Raw genomic sequence first — 17,484 nt, 5'->3', positions numbered from 1 at the left:
TTATTCCCCAAATGGCTGTGAGAGCCAGGGTTGAGACCATCTGAACTCAGGGACCCAGGGACTTGGGTTAACTTTTGTGCTGCTTTCTCTGGCTATCAGTGGGAAGTTGAACCCACAGTGGAGCGGTTACCCACTTAAACCAGCAGCACCCATGGGGCGGCCAGTGCTGCAGACTGAGGATCAGCTGGCTACGCAACCGCACCTGCCCCTTTTTACAGTTTGCTTCTCCTTAAAGGACCTGATTAATGCAAACATTTGAGCTTAGTATACTTGCAATTTGCTACACATGGCTTATATCATGCCTGTATAGACATTTTGCTTTAGAAACAACAACAACAAAAAAAGATGCTGCATTGAATCTATCTTCTAATTCTGGTCATTACCGCTTCCTTTTCTAAGTGTGCAAAGGCTTTCAAAACATTTCTCCTTCTGGAAATTGGAACATTTTCCATTCTTCAACCTCTTGGAAATGCTCCTGGAAATGCTCCTGTTTTTCCCTGGTTTCCCTAAGATTACCCACAGTGGCTCAGTAATTACAGGCACGCAAGCTCCATTTCCTGTCATACGGTTTAACCAGGCCAAGGTATTTGAAATCAGCACAGCTGAGAGATTTCTGGCGCCTTCCCCTGCTCTCTGGGTCTGAGACTCCTCATTACTCCCAGGCCCACGACTTGGCAGAGACAGAAGCCTATGGAACAGTTGTCAAAGGTCACGTCTAGGCCAGGTCTCCAGCAGCACCTGCCTAATCCAAGATTCCTGGGACAGCGTCACTGAACAATGCATGTTGTACATACATACGCTGAGCTGTTCTTTCTGACAGCTGTCTTCTGGGATTACCAAAAGCACAGAGCTCACGCAGGCCTACGCCATGCCTTTGATACATTTACTTACTAATTAAAAGCATAAAATGCTGGTGCCCTGTATTATTTGTTTGCTTTTTGTTTGCTTTTGTTTTTAATTCCCCTTTGCCTAATAACATTATGATGGCTTTAACACGTCTCAATCCATAGCCAAGACATAGGAGAAACTGAGGTTACAGGCCAATTGAAACGAGAAATCTCAACCTTTGAGTATAGATTGGAATAGAAGGTGAGAGAGTTGTGTCTAGTTCCAATACTTCAACAATCCTGGCCGCTAAGTTTCTGATACTGTTTTTCCACAAACATTGCTGATGTTAGACCCTGAAATCAGTTTCCACAAGAGTTTTAATTGAAATAAAGTGCAACCCATCAGAATATAAACACCGCTTTAAGGACATTACTCTTAACCTCTCAAGTCAAACACAGCATTTGGCACACAGAAACCACATGAAAGCATTTGTCAAATCAAATTTACATACTATACAAAGAAATCCTAGAATCTGAAAAATCAGAGTGGATCATGGGCTTCAAGCGACCAGGGGAAATCACTATAGAATTCAACATTACTACGGGTACTATAACTGTAGTAGGCGAAAAACAGTAAGAAAATAATCTTAGCTCTTGTTAAAGAAGGATAAAGGGCCATCTTTACTTTTGCCTACGTTAAAAAATTGAGAAACAAAGCCTTTAGGAAGATGACAACTTCATTGCGGCTGAAAGGGGATAAAACACACCAACAGGAATTAGGGTCTTTCTTGTTCCTGACCTTTTTCCAGTTGAATTTCCAGGAGACTCGGGGGGGGATCACCAGTCGCAGAAAGGCTTAGGGGACTACTGCAAGCGGAGGATGCTCTCCACACTCTGAGCGGAAGTGTTCTTTGCACTTATCCTGCGTGACCGCTTTTAAAAGGAAGGGAATAGAGAAGATAATAAAGCCCGCCTGTTCCTTATTTCAAATTCATACAGTAGGTAACTCACTCTACCTGGAGTGTGTTGAGGGCCCCTCCTCACCTGGGCCCCCCACTCTGCTACCCCCGCCCCTCCTCGCCCGGGCCCCCCACCCTGCCACCTCTGCCGCTCCTCGCCCGGGCCCCCACTCTGCCATCCCCGCCCCTCCTCGCCCGGGCCCCCCACTCTGCCAGCCCCACCCCTCCTCGAATAGAAATATGCTAAAAACTAAGAAAAAAAATGACACGCAGACAGAATGTTTTTAAAACCTTGGGAGACGCTGAGACCCCCGCCCCTCCTTGAATAGAAATAAGCTAAAAACTAAGAAAAAAAACGACACGCAGAGAGAAAGTTTTTAAAACCATGGGAGACACTGAGACCCCCGCCCCTCCTTGAATAGAAATAAGCTAAAAACTAAGAAAAAAATGACACGCAGACAGAAAGTTTTTAAAACCATGGGAGACGCTGAGATCCCTGCCTTTGTCCGGTGGGTTATTGAGAGAACTGGTATGGTTGACACTGCCTGGGGACCTGAGCAACAGAAAGCCAAGTGGACAGGAGTTGGTGGACGCCATGCTTTCCCACAAGCAAGGCGTGGTTGGCTGGCTCTGTGCTGGGAAAAGTTGAGATGCCTCGCCAATTCCCCAAGTTGATCATCTCTCAACTGGAGGAGCAAGTTCGGCTCCTGGCTTAGAAGGTGTTTGCCAAAGTACTCCGAGAGGAGGACAGCAAGGATGCCTTGTACCTTTTCACCGTCCCAGAGGACTGCTCCATTGGGCAGAAGGAAGCCAAGGAGAGGGAGCTGCAGAAGGTGCTGGCTGAGCAGAAGTCTGTGGAGACGGCCAAAAGAAAGAAAAGCGTCAAGATTTGATCCCAGTCCCTGTCTCTGCAAATGCCAACCCAACAAGATTGGAAGGCCCCTCCAACAGCCAGTCCAGCCATGTCTCCTGCAACCCCTGTGGTCTCTGGAGCTGTTTCCCAGCCTGCGCCGGTGCCCTATGCAATGCCTTAGTACCAGCGGGTCACCATCAGCGGAGATTACTGTGCTGGGATCACCGGACGACTATGATCAGGCTGCCAAGAGCCTGGCCAAGGCTCTGATGGTCTGGGAGAAGTACGCACGGCTGGCCTACCATCGCTTCCCATGGACCACGGCCCAGTACCTGGGCCATGGGCGGGCTGATGTCCCCCCACCTGAAGATGGCCTCCCAGACTTTCACTCTCCCCCACTGCCTCAGGAGGACCCTTACTGCCTGGATGACGACCCCCCAACCTCCACCCCTACTCTCCACCCCACCCCTACTCTTTGGTCATTGTCTCCGCGTCTCTTGTTCCCATCTCTCCATCTTACTGGGTCTTCCTTGTGCACTGATGTCCCGAGGGACGGGACAGACCATGGTCCAATTGGCACCGTGGGTAACATTGCTAAGTATTGTGGACAAATAGCTTAGCCAAAGGAAGAGCAGAACTGATGCTCAGAACATTGGCTTTGACCCATCTCAACCACCCCGACAAGAGCTTCTGGGATGCTCAGAGGGAAGGAAACCACGCCCAGTTCAAGGGGAGTCAAGAGAGCACAGCACCAGTTCTAAGCCTTCTGGTGGGGCACCTTGAGCTGCTCCCACCCTTTCCCATTAATGTGAACCCTGAAGGGAACCGCCAGGGGCGGAACCGCGAGGAGGTGGCCAGGGTCCAGGGGCAGAGCAGCAGAGCAGCAGAGCGGCAGAACAGCAGAGCAGCAGAGCTCTTTTTTGTTTTTCCATGCTACATGCTTTTATCACAAGACTACTGAGCATAGAGTAAAATTCATCATCCAGTAACTATATCTACAGTACATATATGTGAAAGAGGATACACAGATTCATTAAATTATGATTAAATCAGCAACCAGTTATATAATTAAGCCAGAAATAAAAGTTGTAAAATACAGTTTACAATGATCATCCAAATTCTAGGCTGTACATCAATACATACAACAACGTGGCCCCCAACATGAATTCAATCCAAATAATTCATATATTACAATTTAAAAAACAGGGTGAACTAGAGGTCAGGATCCAGCAAATAATCTTATATAAGAATAAAAATACAAATACATTGCGCTATTTGCTTCCATACTTTTTAAAAACTTCTGCTTTGCCTGTACATCACAGTTACGGCTACAGATCGGGGAGTTAGGCGTCTGGCTGCCACTGGCCAGCCTGTGCCGAGGACTCACCCTGGCGGCTGCCACTGGGAATCCAGTGCTTCCTCACTGCTGGACTCCAGCAGATAGGAGGGTCCTCACGTACTTGAACCCAGCAGAGAGAAGGGGCCTCTGCTGCTTCCTCTGTTGGGGTCCAGCAGCAGAGGAGGGTCCTCTCTTTCTGGACCCCAGCAGCAGAGGATGGAACTCTGGTGCCGGACTCCAGCAGCACAGGTGGGTCCTTTGCTGCCGGACTCAAGCAGCATGGGGGGTCCTCTGGAGCCGGACCTGAGCAGCAGAGAGGAGGGTCCTCTGCTGCCGGACCCCAGTAGCAGAGGGTGGGTCCTCTGGTACCGGACCCCAGTAGAAGAAGGGGGTCCTCTGCTGCCAGAAACCAGCAGCAGAGAGGAGGGTCCTCTGCTACAGGACCCCAGCAGAGAGGAGGGTCCTCTGCTGCCGGACCCCTGCACATAGGAGGGTACTCTAGTTCCGAACCCCAGCAGAGGAGGTGGGTCCTCTGCTTCGTCGACTCTTTGGGGTCCAGAAGGAGACAGGGTCCTCTGCAACTTCCTCTCTGCCTTGGTCCAGCAGCAGATTAAAGTCCTCTGCTGCAGGGGTCAAGCAGGAGAGGAGAGTCCTCTCCTGCTGGAATCCAGCAGAAGAGGAGGGTCCTCTGCTTCAAAACCCCAGCAGAGTGGAGAGTCTTCTGCTGCTTCCTCTCTGATGGATTCCAGCAGAGAGGGTCCTCTTGTGCTAGACCCCAGCCATGGAGGATCCTCGGCTGCAGGACCCAAGCAGAGACGAGGGTCCACTGCTGCTGGACCCCAGCAGAGAGAAGGGTCCTCTCGTGCTAGACCACAGCCATGGAGGATCCTCTGCTGCTGGACCCAAGCAGAGACGAGGGTCCACTGCTGCTGGACCCCAGCAGAGAGGAGGGTCCTGTGCTGCTGGACTCCAGCAGAGAGGAAGGTCCTATGCTACTGGACCAAGCAGCAGAGAGGAGTGTCCTCTGGTGCTGGACCCCAGCAGAGAAGAGGGTCCTCTGCTGCTGGATGCAGATTCAGTGGAGGGTCCTCTGCTGCTGGACCCCAGCAGAGAGAAGGGTCCTCTCGTGCTAGAACCCAGCCATGGAGGATCCTCTGCTGCTGGATCCAAGCAGAGACGAGGGTCCACTGCTGCTGGACCCCAGCAGAGAGGAGGGTCCTGTGCTGCTGGACCCCAGCAGAGAGGAAGGTCCTATGCTACTGGACCCCAGCAGCAGAGGAGTGTCCTCTGGTGCCAGACCCCAGCAGCACAGGAGTTTCCTCTGTTGCTGGATCCCAGCAGACCAGTGGGTTCTCTGGTCCCGGACCCCAGCAGAGAGGAGGGTCCTCTGCTGCCGAACTACAACAGAGAGGCGGGTCCGAGGCTGCCAGAACCCAGCAGCAGAGTGTGGTCTTCTAGTGCCGCACCCCAGCAGCAGAGTGGGGTACTCTGGTGCCGCATCCCAGCAGCAGAGGAGGGTCTTCTGGTACCAGACCCCAGCAGAGGAGGGTCCTCTGCTTCTTCCTCTCTGCTGAACCCCAGCAGAGAGGGGGGTCCTCTGGTGCCGGACCCCAGCAGAGAGGAGGGTCCTCTCCTGCTTCCTCTCTGCTGGGCTGCAACAGAGAGAAGGGTCCTCTGGTGCCAGACCACAGCAGGGAGTGTGTCCTCTCCTATCATATCCCAGCAGGGAGGAGAGTAATCTACTGCCAGACCCCAGCAGGGAGGAGGATCCTCGGGTACTGGACCCCAGCAGCAGAGGAGGGTCCAGACCAGAGCAGCAGACAAGTGCCAGACCAGAGCAGCAGATAAGTGTCCTCTGCTGATGGAAACCAGCAGGAAGGAGGTTCCTGTGCTACTGGACCCCAGCAGAGAGGAGAGTCCTCTGCTGCAGGACCCCAGCAGAGAGGAGGGTCCTCCGTGCTGGACCCGAGCAGAGTGTATGGTTCTCTGCTGCTGTACCCAAGCAGAGACAAATGTTCTATTCTGTTGACCCCACCAGAAGAGGAGTGTCCTCTGCTGCCAGACCCCAGCAAAGAGGAGTGTCCTCTGCTGCCAGACCCCAGCAGTAGGGGTGTGTCCTCTGCTGCCGGACATCAGCAGCAGAGGAGGGTTCACTGCTTCCGGATCCCAGCAGAGTTGACTGTCTTCTGCTGCTGGACTCCAGCATGGAGGACTGTCCCCTGCTGCTGGAACCCAGCAAAGAGAAGGATTCTTTGCTACCAGAACCCAGCATCTGAGGGGGGTCCACTTGTGCCGGACCCCAGCAGCAGAGGAGTGTCCTCTGCTTCCAGACCCCAGCATGGAGGAGGGTCCTCTGTTGCTGGAACCCAGTTGAGAGGAGGGTCCTCTGCTCTCGGATCCCAGCAGGGATTAGGGTCCTCTGCTGCCTGACCCCAGCAGGAAGGAGTGTCCTCTGCTGCCGGACCCCAGCAGAGAGCAGGGTTCTCTGCTTCGTCCTCTCTTTGGGGTCCAGCAGGAGATGAGGTCCTCTGCATCTTCCTCTCTGTTGGGGTCCAGCTGCAGAAGAGGGTCCTCTGCGGCTGGACCACAGCATGGAGGAGGTATCTATGCTACTTCCTCTCTGCTCCACCCCCAGCACTGTGGAAGTTCCTCTGCTGCCAGACAACAACAGGTTGGAGGGTTTTCTGCTGCCAGACCCCAGCAGAACAGGAGGGTCCTCTGCTGCTTCCTCTCTGCTGGGGTCCATCACAAACGAAAGTCCTGTGCTGCTGAAATCCAGAAGGAGAGGAGGGTCCTCTGCTGCCAGACTCCCACAGAGGGGAGTCCTCTATTGCTTCCTCTCTGCTGGAAACTAGCAGAGACGAGTGTCCTGTAGTGCTAGACCCCAGCAGAAAAAGGGCCCTCTGCTGCTGGACCCCAGCAGCAGACAAGTTTCCTCTGCTGCCAGACCCCAGCAGCAGTGGCGTCCTCTGCTGCTGGACCCCAGCAGCTGAGGAGGCTCCACTGTTGCTGGACCCCAGCAGCAGTGGAGTCCTCTGCTGATGAACCCCACCAGCTGAGGAGGCTCCACTGTTGCCAGACTCCAACAGCAGAGGAGCATCCTTGTGTTCTGCACCAAAGCAGCATAGGATGGTCCTCTGGTGCCGGACCCCACCAGCAGAGGAGCGTCCTCTCATGCCAGAACCCAGCAGCAGAGGAGTGTCTTCTTCTACCGGACCCCAGCAGAGAGGATGGTCCTCTGGTGCTGGACCACAGCAGAGAGAAAGGACCTCTGATGCTTCCTCTCTGCTGTCGTCCAGCAGCAGGGAGGAGGGTCCTCTGTTGCCGGACCCTGCAGGGATTAGGGTCCTCTGCTTTTGGACCCAAGCAGGGTGGAGGGTCCTCTGCTGCCGGTCCCCAGCAGGAAGGATTGTCCTCTGCTGCTGAACCCCAGCAGCAGAGAAGGGTCCTCTGCTTCTGGATTCCTGAAAGGTTTCCAGGTACCTCATCTGCGAACAATCAGTGCTAGTCAGCTGGTGTGTAATTCCAGTCTCAGAGGGTCCATGGGCACGCTGACGTGGGATCCCAGATTTCACAGGGATTGGGGAATGCTGAATTAGGATCAAGGTCCAAGAGGGCCTGTGGGTACGCAGACATTGGACTCCAGGTCTCACGGGGCCCATGGGCACACTGATGTGGAATTCCAGCTCCCAAAGGGTCCGTTTGCATGCACACTCACATGGGATTCCAGCTCCCAGAGGGTTCGTAGGCTTACTGACTGGGACTCCACATCCCTCAGGGCCTCTGGGGTACATGATGTGGAACCCCAGCTTCTAGTTCTCCTTGTGCCCTAGGTTCTACCTTGCTGGTGAAGACAGACAGCCACTTCCTAGCACAGAGGCCTGGCCTGATGCAAGGCCACAAGCATCCTCCACCCCCTCTTGATCCTTCATATGCAGGCTGTTTGGCCTTGGAGCCCAATCTTCAAGGGACACATATAAAGGAATTCTGTCCAGGATTCCCACCTGACACTAGGATGGCTGGGGCTGGACCTTCTTGTGCTCAAAATGCCTCACCCAACCAGGGGTAGAAAGGGCAGCTTATGCGCCCTCACATGGACAGCAGGACTCACTGCAGGACACTCCTCCAGGCTCTCCTGCACAAACAAGGGAAACAAACCCAGCCTAAGAGAAATTCACTCTCAAGGACATGCTTTGGAGAGGTTGCACAGAAGTCCCAGGACAGAAGCCTTACTCACACCCTTGGGGTCTGCATTGGCAGACAAAACCAGTCTAGAGTCACAGCACACTCCCTACCTCCCAGCACAGCAGCTTTCTTTTGCTTCCTTCCCTCCTGCATGCCTGTCTGAATCTGTCCTGTTTTGTTTGAAGCACAAAGGAACAGAGAGGGAGAGAGAGCAATCTTTCTTGCATCTGCTGGCTCACTTCCCCGAGGACCACCACCAGAGCCAGATGTGGCTGGGCCAGGACAAGCCTGGGAACCAGGAGCTTCCTCCACATGTCCCACAGGGGCACAGGGCACAGGGGCACAAGTCCCTGCGCCATCCTCCACTGCTCTCCCAGCACCATCGGCAGGGAGCTGGACTGCAGGGGAAGCAGTCAGGACTTGAAGCAGCACCCATACAGGCCATCTGCCTGGCAGGCTGAGGCTTGAGGTCTTCAGACACCATGCAGCACCACACCAACCCGTTCCACCGATTCCACCCCTAGCAGCATTCTTCAGCAGCTCCTTCACCAGGCCCGTGAATGTACTTGTCCTCCAGCCTTGCATAACTTTTGCTGTTCCGTGCAGTGAGAGCAGAGGGCACCAACATGGCATCCAGGCGTGCTGCTACTCTACCTGTCCTGGTGAGAAGGAACTCTGTGGAGAGTACACGTCAGCTGTTGAGGTGTCTTGTGGCAGGTGGCACATCAGTGGCAGCTGATGGTCCCCAGGTGGCCTGCAAGAGAAAGAGTCTTGAATCCAGGATGCCCCTGGAGGATGGTGAAGCATTCCCTGGTGAACGAAAGGCCAATGGCATTTGGTAGGGGGTTGTGGGGCCAAATTCCTGCCTCCAATGCACACAATGGAGATGCCTGACCCCCCCCCCAAGTGTTTCCTAGGATGCCCTGAAGAAGGCAAAATGGGCCTAGTGAGCCCATGCCTGCCTATGGCATGGGAGGGCCTATTTTGTGCAGGCCTTGGTTGCTCCCAGGCCACCATCATACCAGCTGGAAAGCGGGACTGCATGTCCTAGGGTGCTCTCACAGAAGCTAAGGCCTGGGACTTCCTATTCCAGATGACTGGTGTCCTTTGGTGCTTACTCGTCCTTCCACTGCTCCATCGTTAGACTCCCACAAGCCCAGACACCACCCAGCTAGGCAGAGGAAGGCCGAGTGCTGTATCACCCTAACTGCCACCCCACACATGCAATAATACACGAAGGCCTCTCTGCAGCCCATCGGGGAGCAGTTGCACTTGCTAAAGAAATCCCAGGCCCTGCCCCCAAGGGTGCTTTGTGATGAAAGGGGGTAGTGGCAAGGTTTCTGGGGAGCTCATCTGTGAAAGATCAATGCTAGTCACCCGGTGAGTAACTCCAGGTACCAGAGGGTCTTTCTGCACACTGACATGGGGCTCCAACTCCCAGAGTGCCTATGGGCACACTGACGTTTGTATCAAGCTCCTACAAGACTCATGGGCACAGTGACATGAGACCCCAACTCCCAACAGGACACATGGGCACGCTGAACTAGGACTCAGTATCCCAGAGGGCCCATGTGCACACTGACATGGGTCTCCTGATCTCAGAGGCCCATGAGCATGCTAATGTGAGTCTCCAGCTCCCACAGGGACTGTGGGCACGCTGACATGGGACTCCATCTACCACAGGGCCTCTGGGTGCCCTAATGTGGAACTCCAGCTCCCAGCGCTCTCCCCATGTCCTATGTGGTACCTTAATGGTGAAGGCACACAGCCACATCCTAGCAGAGTTCCAGGCTGATACAAGACCACAGTCATCCTCAAATCCCTCCTGGGCCTTCATTTTGGGCTTTTCAGCCTTACCCCAATAACCAGTGACAAGTATCCAGGAACACTCTCCAGGACCCCCACCTGACTCTAGGATGGCTGGGGCTTGGCTGTCTAGTGTTCAAAAGAAATGAGCCCAACCAGCAGTAGAAAGGGCAGCTAATGTGCCCTCTCGTGGACAGCAGGGCTCACTGCAAGACGCTCCTCCAGGCTCTCCTGCACAAACAAGGGAAACAAACCTGGCTTGAGAGAAATTCACTCTCAAGGACACTCTGGAGATCTTGCACAGGAGTCTCAGGGCGGAAGCCCTATGCACACCCTTGGGGTCTGCATTGGCAGACAAAAGCACTCTTCACTCACAGCACAGCACACAGCACACTCCCTAGCAGGAGGCCAGCAGCAATCTCTCTCTTCTTGCCTTCTTGCATGCCTGCCTGAATCTGTCCTGTTTGCTTGGAGCACACAGGAACAGAGAGTGAGAGAGCAATCTTTCTTGCATTTGCTCCCTCTCTTCCACAAGGACCACCACCAGAGCTAGATGTGGCTGGGCCAAGACAAACCCGGGAACCAGGAGCTTCCTCCACATGTCCCACAGGGGCACAGGGCCACAGGGGCACAAGCTCCTGCGCCATCCTCCGCTGCTCTCCCAGCACCATCGGTAGGGAGCTGGACTGCAGAGGATGCTGTCAGGTCTTGAAGCAGCACCCATACAGCTGAACTGCACAAAACCTCACAGGCTGAGGCTTGACACCTTAGGACCCCTCCCCAACCACCATAACCCGTACCACCCGACTCCATCCCTTTCCAGGTTCTTCAGCAGCTCCTTCAACAGGCCAGTGAAAGTACCTGTCCCCCTTGCTGGCACAAATTTGGCTGTTCCGTGCTGAGAGAGCAGCGGGCACCAACAAGGCATCCAGGCATGCTGCTACTCTACCTCTCCTGGTGAGAAAGCCTCTGTGGAGAAGACACGTCAGCTGTTGGGGTTTCTTGGTTCAGGTGGCACATCAGTGGCAGCTGATGCTCCACAGGTGGTCTGCAGCAGAAAGTCTTGAATCCAGGATGCCCCTGGAGGAGGGTGAAGCATTCCCTGGTGAACAAGAGGACAGTGGCTGGTGGTAGGGGGTTGTGGGGCCAAATTCCTGCCTCCAATACACACCACCGAGATGCCTTATCCCCCAAGTGTTTGCTAGGATGCCCTGAAGAAGGGAAAATGTGCTCCATCCTGCAGAAACAGTTCGTGGACACGGCGAATGTCTGTGCATCAGTCTCCGACACAGAGAACAGAGATGGTGGAAGTCTCTGAAGTCTCCCCATTTTGCTCTTTTCCCCACACCCTCATGTGCAGAACATTGCATGCAGCTGAGCCCAATTAGACCAGGTGCTTTTAGCCCCAAGCCCATTCCCCTAGTGGTCAGCTTAACGAGTGCTAATCATCTCCTTAGCCCACAACAGGACCGCATTTTTTGTTTTAAAGCTGACTTGAATGTGCCTGTCTTAAGTTGTAGACTCTCAGGTTATCAGCTTTACCCTTTATCGGGGATCTCTGTAGCATGACGGAGCCCCTGTCTTAGGCTGGTCAGTGCCTGGTCCATCTTACCTGTCACTGGCTGCCATTCAAGCATTGCCTGCTGCAGATGCACAAACCATACTTAGGGAGGCTGGTAACCCTGTTCCATGGCTAGGAGTGTTTTTAGCTTGGTAGCAATGAGCAGACAGCAGTTCCCGGGCTTGGGAAAATATAGCACTACACAGGTGAAACATACATAAAGCATATGATGGGGAACAAGAGGCCCTGACCATAGGAGTACCTTTAGCTCGGTGGCAACGAGCAGACAGCAGTTTTTGGGCTTGGGAAGCATTTTGCACTTGCATAGGTGTTGCACACAAAAAGGCATATGATGGGGTACAAGAGGCCTAGACCCAATCTCACAGCCTCTGCTGTTCTTCTGCCAACAGATCAACCCGCAGTTACAACACAAGCGTGCCCACCTGCTCATGTGCATCAGTAAAGTCCTATTGTTCCATAACTCTGGCAGTCTGTACCACAATCTTGTTCATTGTCATCAAGGTAACTGGTGGTGGCGGCTGCTGATGTACTGGCTATGGTGGTCGCCATTATGCCAGTCTCTTTTATTCTTTATCAGGCCAACGAGGCCTCTCCATCAGTCCCAACAGGTACAGGCAGGATTCAGGGCAGGGGCTGAAGAACAGCAGAATTGCAATTGCCATTCCAGCACGCTGTCAGGGTGCACTGGAACGTGGTGTCATTTACTTCAGAGGTGTTTTCTGTATGTGAGAGAGAAACAGGGGGATAACACAGGCAGACACAAGCTTCAAATTCAAGGAGCTGAGGTTCACCCACGTGAGCGAGTCCTCAAGTTCAGAGGAATGATGGAACTAATAGATTCCACAGGAATCATTGCATTCCTAAAGAAGGGAAAACGGGGTGCTTGCCAGTGCATGTCCAAACCCCACAAAGCTGCCACGTAGAGAAGGTGGGTATTTTCCCTGGGGTAATAACAGGGGAATGATAAGCAAAAGCACGGGCAGAGATTGTGATATTTATAAAAGGAGGGCCAGACCCCCAACAGCTGGGGTCACACACCAGACAGTCTGATAGTCTGGTTAAAATAGAAACAGGCAGGAAATGTCAGAACCTGGTGCTCCTAGCAGAAAGACAAGATAAAGAGAGGGGTGCTTCACAAATACTAACATACTTACATAATATATAAAGGCCTAATATACTTGCCTGAGGGGGAACCTCTCACATAGGCACCAGCAGAGATGGAGGGGTGGTCTGAGGAAGACCCTCTCGCTGAGGCCCCAGCACAGGGGTTACCCAGGGGGACCCTCTCACTGAGGACCCAAAACAGAGGGAGGGGAGGTCAGAGGGTTACTCTCGCTGAGGCAAAAGCAGAGGGGCTCCCGAGGGGGACCTTCTCGCAGAGCCCCCAGCAGAGAGAGAGAGAGAGGGGCGGCCGATGGTCCTTCTCCCTGAGGCCCCAGCAGAGGAGGTCCCAAGGGGGGCCCTCTCACTGAGGCCCCAGCAGAGGAGGTCCCAAGGTGGACGATCTCGCTGAGGCCACTGCAGAGGGGGTCCCAAGGGAAAACCTCTCACTCTGGCCCCAGCAGAGGGGGGTCCTAGGGGGACCCTCTCGCTGAGGCACCACCAGGAGATAGGGGTGCGCTGGGGGTCCCTTTCGCTGAGGCCCCGGAAGAGAGGGTCTCGAGGGAGTCCCTCTCGCTGAGGCCCCAGCACAGTGGCTCCAGAGGGTTACCCTCTCGCTGAAGCTCCATCAGAGAATAAGGGCGTGTCCGAGAGGGAACCTCTCACTGAGGTCCCAGCAGAGATGGAGGGGTGCTCCGGGGTCTGTCTCGCTGAGGCCCCAGTAGCGAGGGAGTGGAGCTCTGGGGGTCCCACTAGCTTTGGCCCCAGCAGACGGGGTCCCGAGGTGGAACCTCTCTTAGAGGCCCCAGCAGAGATAGAGGCTCTGACTGGGAGGGCCCCTCTCGCTTAGGCCCCGGCAGAGAAAGGGTCCCTCTCGCTGAGGCCCCAGCAGAGGGGGTCCCTAGTGGGACTCTCTCACAGAGGCCCAAGCAGAGAGAAAGGGGGGTCTGAGGGGGATCCTCTCACTGAGACCACAGCAGAGACAGAGGGGGGGCCCGAGGGGGACCCTCTTGCTGACACCCCAGCAGAGAGAGAGGGAGGGATCTGAGGGGGACAATGTCGCTGAGGCCCCAGCAGAGAGGGTCTCGAGGGGGAACCTCTCACTGAGGCCCCAGCAGAGGAGGTCCCAAGATTGACGATCTCACTGAGGCCCCAGCAGAGGGTGTCCTGAGGGAAAACCTCTCGCTCCGACCCCAGCAGAGGGGGTTCCGATGGGACCCTCTCGCTGAGGCCCCAGCAGCGAGGGAGGGGGTCTCCGGGGGTCCCCTTCGATGAGGCCCCAGCAGAGATGGAGGGGGTATCAGAGGGGGACTCTCTTCCTGAAGCCCGAGGAGAGGGGGTCCCAAAGGGTACCATCTCATTGAGGCTCCAGGAGAGAGGGAGGGGGCGTTTGAAGTGGACCCTTTCACTGAGAACCCAGAAGAGATGGAGGGGTGCTCGGGTGTCCGTATTGCTGAGGCCCTAGCAGCGAGGGAGGGGGGCTCTGAGGGTCCCTCTCGCCTAGGCCCCAGCAGACGGGGTCCCGAGGTGGACCCTCTCTCATAGGCCCTAGCAGAGATTGAGGCTCTGGCTGGGAGGGTCCCTCTCGCTTAGGCCCCAGCAGAGGGGCTCACGAGGGGGACCCCATAGCTGAGGCCCCAGCAGAGAGGGAGGGTGGTTCCGGGGGTCCCTCTCGCTTAGGCTGCAGCAGAGGGGCTTCCAAGGGGGAACCTTTCACTGAAGTCCCAGCAGAGAGACAGAGAGAGGGCGGCCGAGAGTCCCTCTTGCTGAGGCCCCAGCAGAGAGACAGGGGGGTTTGAGAAGGAACCTCTCGCTGAGTCCCCTGCAGCGAGGGGGAGTCCAAGGGGTACCCTCTCTCTGAGGCCCCAACAGAGAAGAGAGGGGGGTGCCAAGGGTCCCTCTCGCTGAGGCTCCAGCAGAGAGAGTGGGGGTCCCGAGGGTGACCCTCTCGCTGAGGCCCCAGCAGCGAGGTAGGGGGGCTGTGCTGGTCCCTCTTGCTGAGTCCCCAGCAGAGGGTTTCCCCAGGGGGACCCTCTCACTGAGGCCAAGGGTCCCTCTTGCTGAGTCCCCAGCAGAGAGAGTGGGGGTCCCGAGGGTGACCCTCTCACTGAGGCCCAAACAGTGACGTAGGGGTGCTGTGCTGGTCCCTCTTGCTGATTCCCCAGCAGAGGTGTACCCCAGGGGGACCCTCTTGCTGAGGCCCCAGCAGAAACAGAGAGAGGAAGACGAGGGTCCCTCTCGCTAAGGCCCCAGCAGAATTGGTTCAGAGTGGGACCCTCTCACTGAGGCACCAGCAGCGTGAGGGTCCCTCTTGCTGATACCCCAGCTGAGCGGGTCCCAAGACGGAGCCTCTCACTGAGGTCCCATCAGACAGAAATGAGGGGTCCATGGGAGACCCTCTCGCTGAGGCCCCAGCAGAGAGAGAGGGAGGGATTCGAGGGGGCCGATCTCGCTGAGGCCCCAGCAGAGTGGGTCCTGAGGGGGAACCTCTCGCTGAGGACCCAGCAGAGAGAGTGGGGGTTCCCAGGGGGACCCTCTCCCTGAGGTCCCAGCAGAGTGGGTCCCAAGGGGACGATCTTGCTGAGGCCCCAGCAGAGGGGGTCCAGAGAGAAAACCTCTCACTCTGGCCCCAGCAGAGGGGGTTCAGAGAAGGACCAACTTTCTCAGACCCCAGCAGAGAGAGAGACAGAGAGTGGGCGGCTGATGGTCCCTCTTGCTGAATCCCCAGCAGAGAGAAAGGGGTGGGTCCAAGATGTACCCTCTCTCTGAGGCCCCAGCAGAGAAGAGAGAGATGGGGGTGCCAAGGGTTCCTTTCGCTGAAGCCCCAGCTGAGAGAGGGGGATAAAAGTGGACCCTCTTGCTGAGGCCCCAGTAGAGGTTGTCCCTAAGGGGACCCTCTTGCAGAGCCCCAGCATGGAGGGAGGGGGCTCAGGGGGTCCCTCTCCCTGAGGCCCCAGCAGAGTGGGACCAGAGTGAGACCCTCTCGCTGAGGAATCAGCAGAGAGAGAAGTGGGTCCGAGAAGGACACTATCGCTGAGGCCCCAGCAGAGGGTGTCCCAAGGAGTACCTTCTTGCTGAGGCTCCACCAGAGAGGGAGGGTGTGTCTGAGAGGGACCCTCTCACTGTGGCCCCAGCAGAGATGGAGAGGTGCTCGGGGGTCCCTCTCACTTAGGCCCCAGCAGCGAGGGAGGGGGTCCCCAGGGGACACTCTCGCTGAAACCCCAGCAGAGGGGGTCTCAAGGGATTCCCTCTCAATGAGGCCCCAGCAGATGGAATCCCGAAAGAACCCTCTCGCTGAGGCCCTATCAGAGAGGGAGAGAGAAAGAGGGGTGGGGTTGTGAGTCCCTCTCGCTGAGGCCCCAGCAGAGAGAGGTGGGGTACAAGTGGCCCCCTCTCACTGAGGTCCCACCAGAGAAGAACAGAGAGAGGTGGGGTGTAGAGGGTCCCTCTCGCTGAAGCCCCCGCAGAGGGGTTCCGGAGGGGAACCTCTTGCTGAGGCCCCAGCAGAGTGGGTCCCGAGAGACCGGCTGTTGTGGCTCATTTGGAGAGTGAATCATCAGATGGAAGATCTTCCTCTCTGTCTCTCCTCCTCTCTGTATATCTGACTTTGGAATAAAATACATCTGTTAAAAAAAAAAATAGGGCAGCATCAGGCACCCTCTCATGGCCACCAGAACTCACTACAGGATGCTCATCCAAGGCTCTCCTGCCAAATCAAGGGAAGCACCCCAGCTCAGAGAGGCATTTGCTCTCAAGGACACTCTTTTTAAAGCTTATACACGAGTCCCATGACGGAAGCCCTACACATGCCCTGGGGGTCTGCATTGACAGACAAAAGCAGTCTAGAGTCACAGCACAGCACACAGCATGATCCCTCGCAGGAGGCTGGCAGCTTTCTGTCTTTTCCTTCCTCCCTCCTGCCTCCTTCTGTCCTCTTTTCTTGCAAGCACAGAGGAACAGAGAGGGAGAGACTGCAATCTTTCTTGCATCTGCTGGCTCACTTTCCCAAAGACCACCACCAGAGCCAGCTGTGGCTGGGTCAGGACAACCCAGGAACCAGGAGCTTCCTCCAGATCTCCCACAGGGGCACAGGGGCACACGGGCACAGGGGCACAAGCCCCTGCAGCATCCTCCGCTGCTCTCCCAGGAGGATCGGCAGGGAGCTGACTGCAGGGGAAGCAGCCAGGATTTGAAGCAACACCCATACAGGCCATCCGCCTGGCAGGCTGAGGCTTGACCCACTGGGACATTACCCCGCACCACCACACCACACCACACCACACCACACCACACCACACCAACCCTTGCTGGACCCTTCAGCAGCTCCTTCACCAGGCTGCTGAAGGTGCCTGTCCCCCTGGCTTGCGCAACTTATGCCGTTCCATGCTGTGAGAGCAGCCAGTACAGACGAGGGATCCAGGCATGTTGCTACTCTAGCTGTCCTGGAGAGAAGGACCTCTGTGAAGAACAGATGTCAGCTGTTGGGATGTCTTGTGGAAGGTGGCACATCAGCAGCCGCTGACAGTCCACAGCTAACCAGCAGGAGGAAGAGTCTTGAATCCAGAAGGATCCCTGGAGGAGGGTGAAGCACTCCCTGGTGAACAAGAGGGCAGCAGCATATGGCTGGAAGCTCTGGGGCCAAATTCCTGCCTGCAAAGCACATGACAGGGATGGCTGACCCCTCAAGTGCTAGCTAGAGATAGGAAGGGCAGCTTTGTGCACCCCATCGTGTGCAGGCAGCACAGACCCTGAAAGCCCTCCCTTGTGCAGGCCTTGGTGGCTCCCTGGCCATCATCATATGTGCTGGGCAGCAGGGCTGCGTGTTGCAGGGT

This window comes from Ochotona princeps, chromosome 2 (genome assembly GCF_030435755.1).
Source record: "Ochotona princeps isolate mOchPri1 chromosome 2, mOchPri1.hap1, whole genome shotgun sequence".
NCBI classification, from domain to species: Eukaryota; Metazoa; Chordata; class Mammalia; order Lagomorpha; family Ochotonidae; genus Ochotona; species Ochotona princeps.
The sequence above is the reverse complement of the archived record's forward strand: the minus strand, read 5'-3'. Positions refer to the sequence as shown.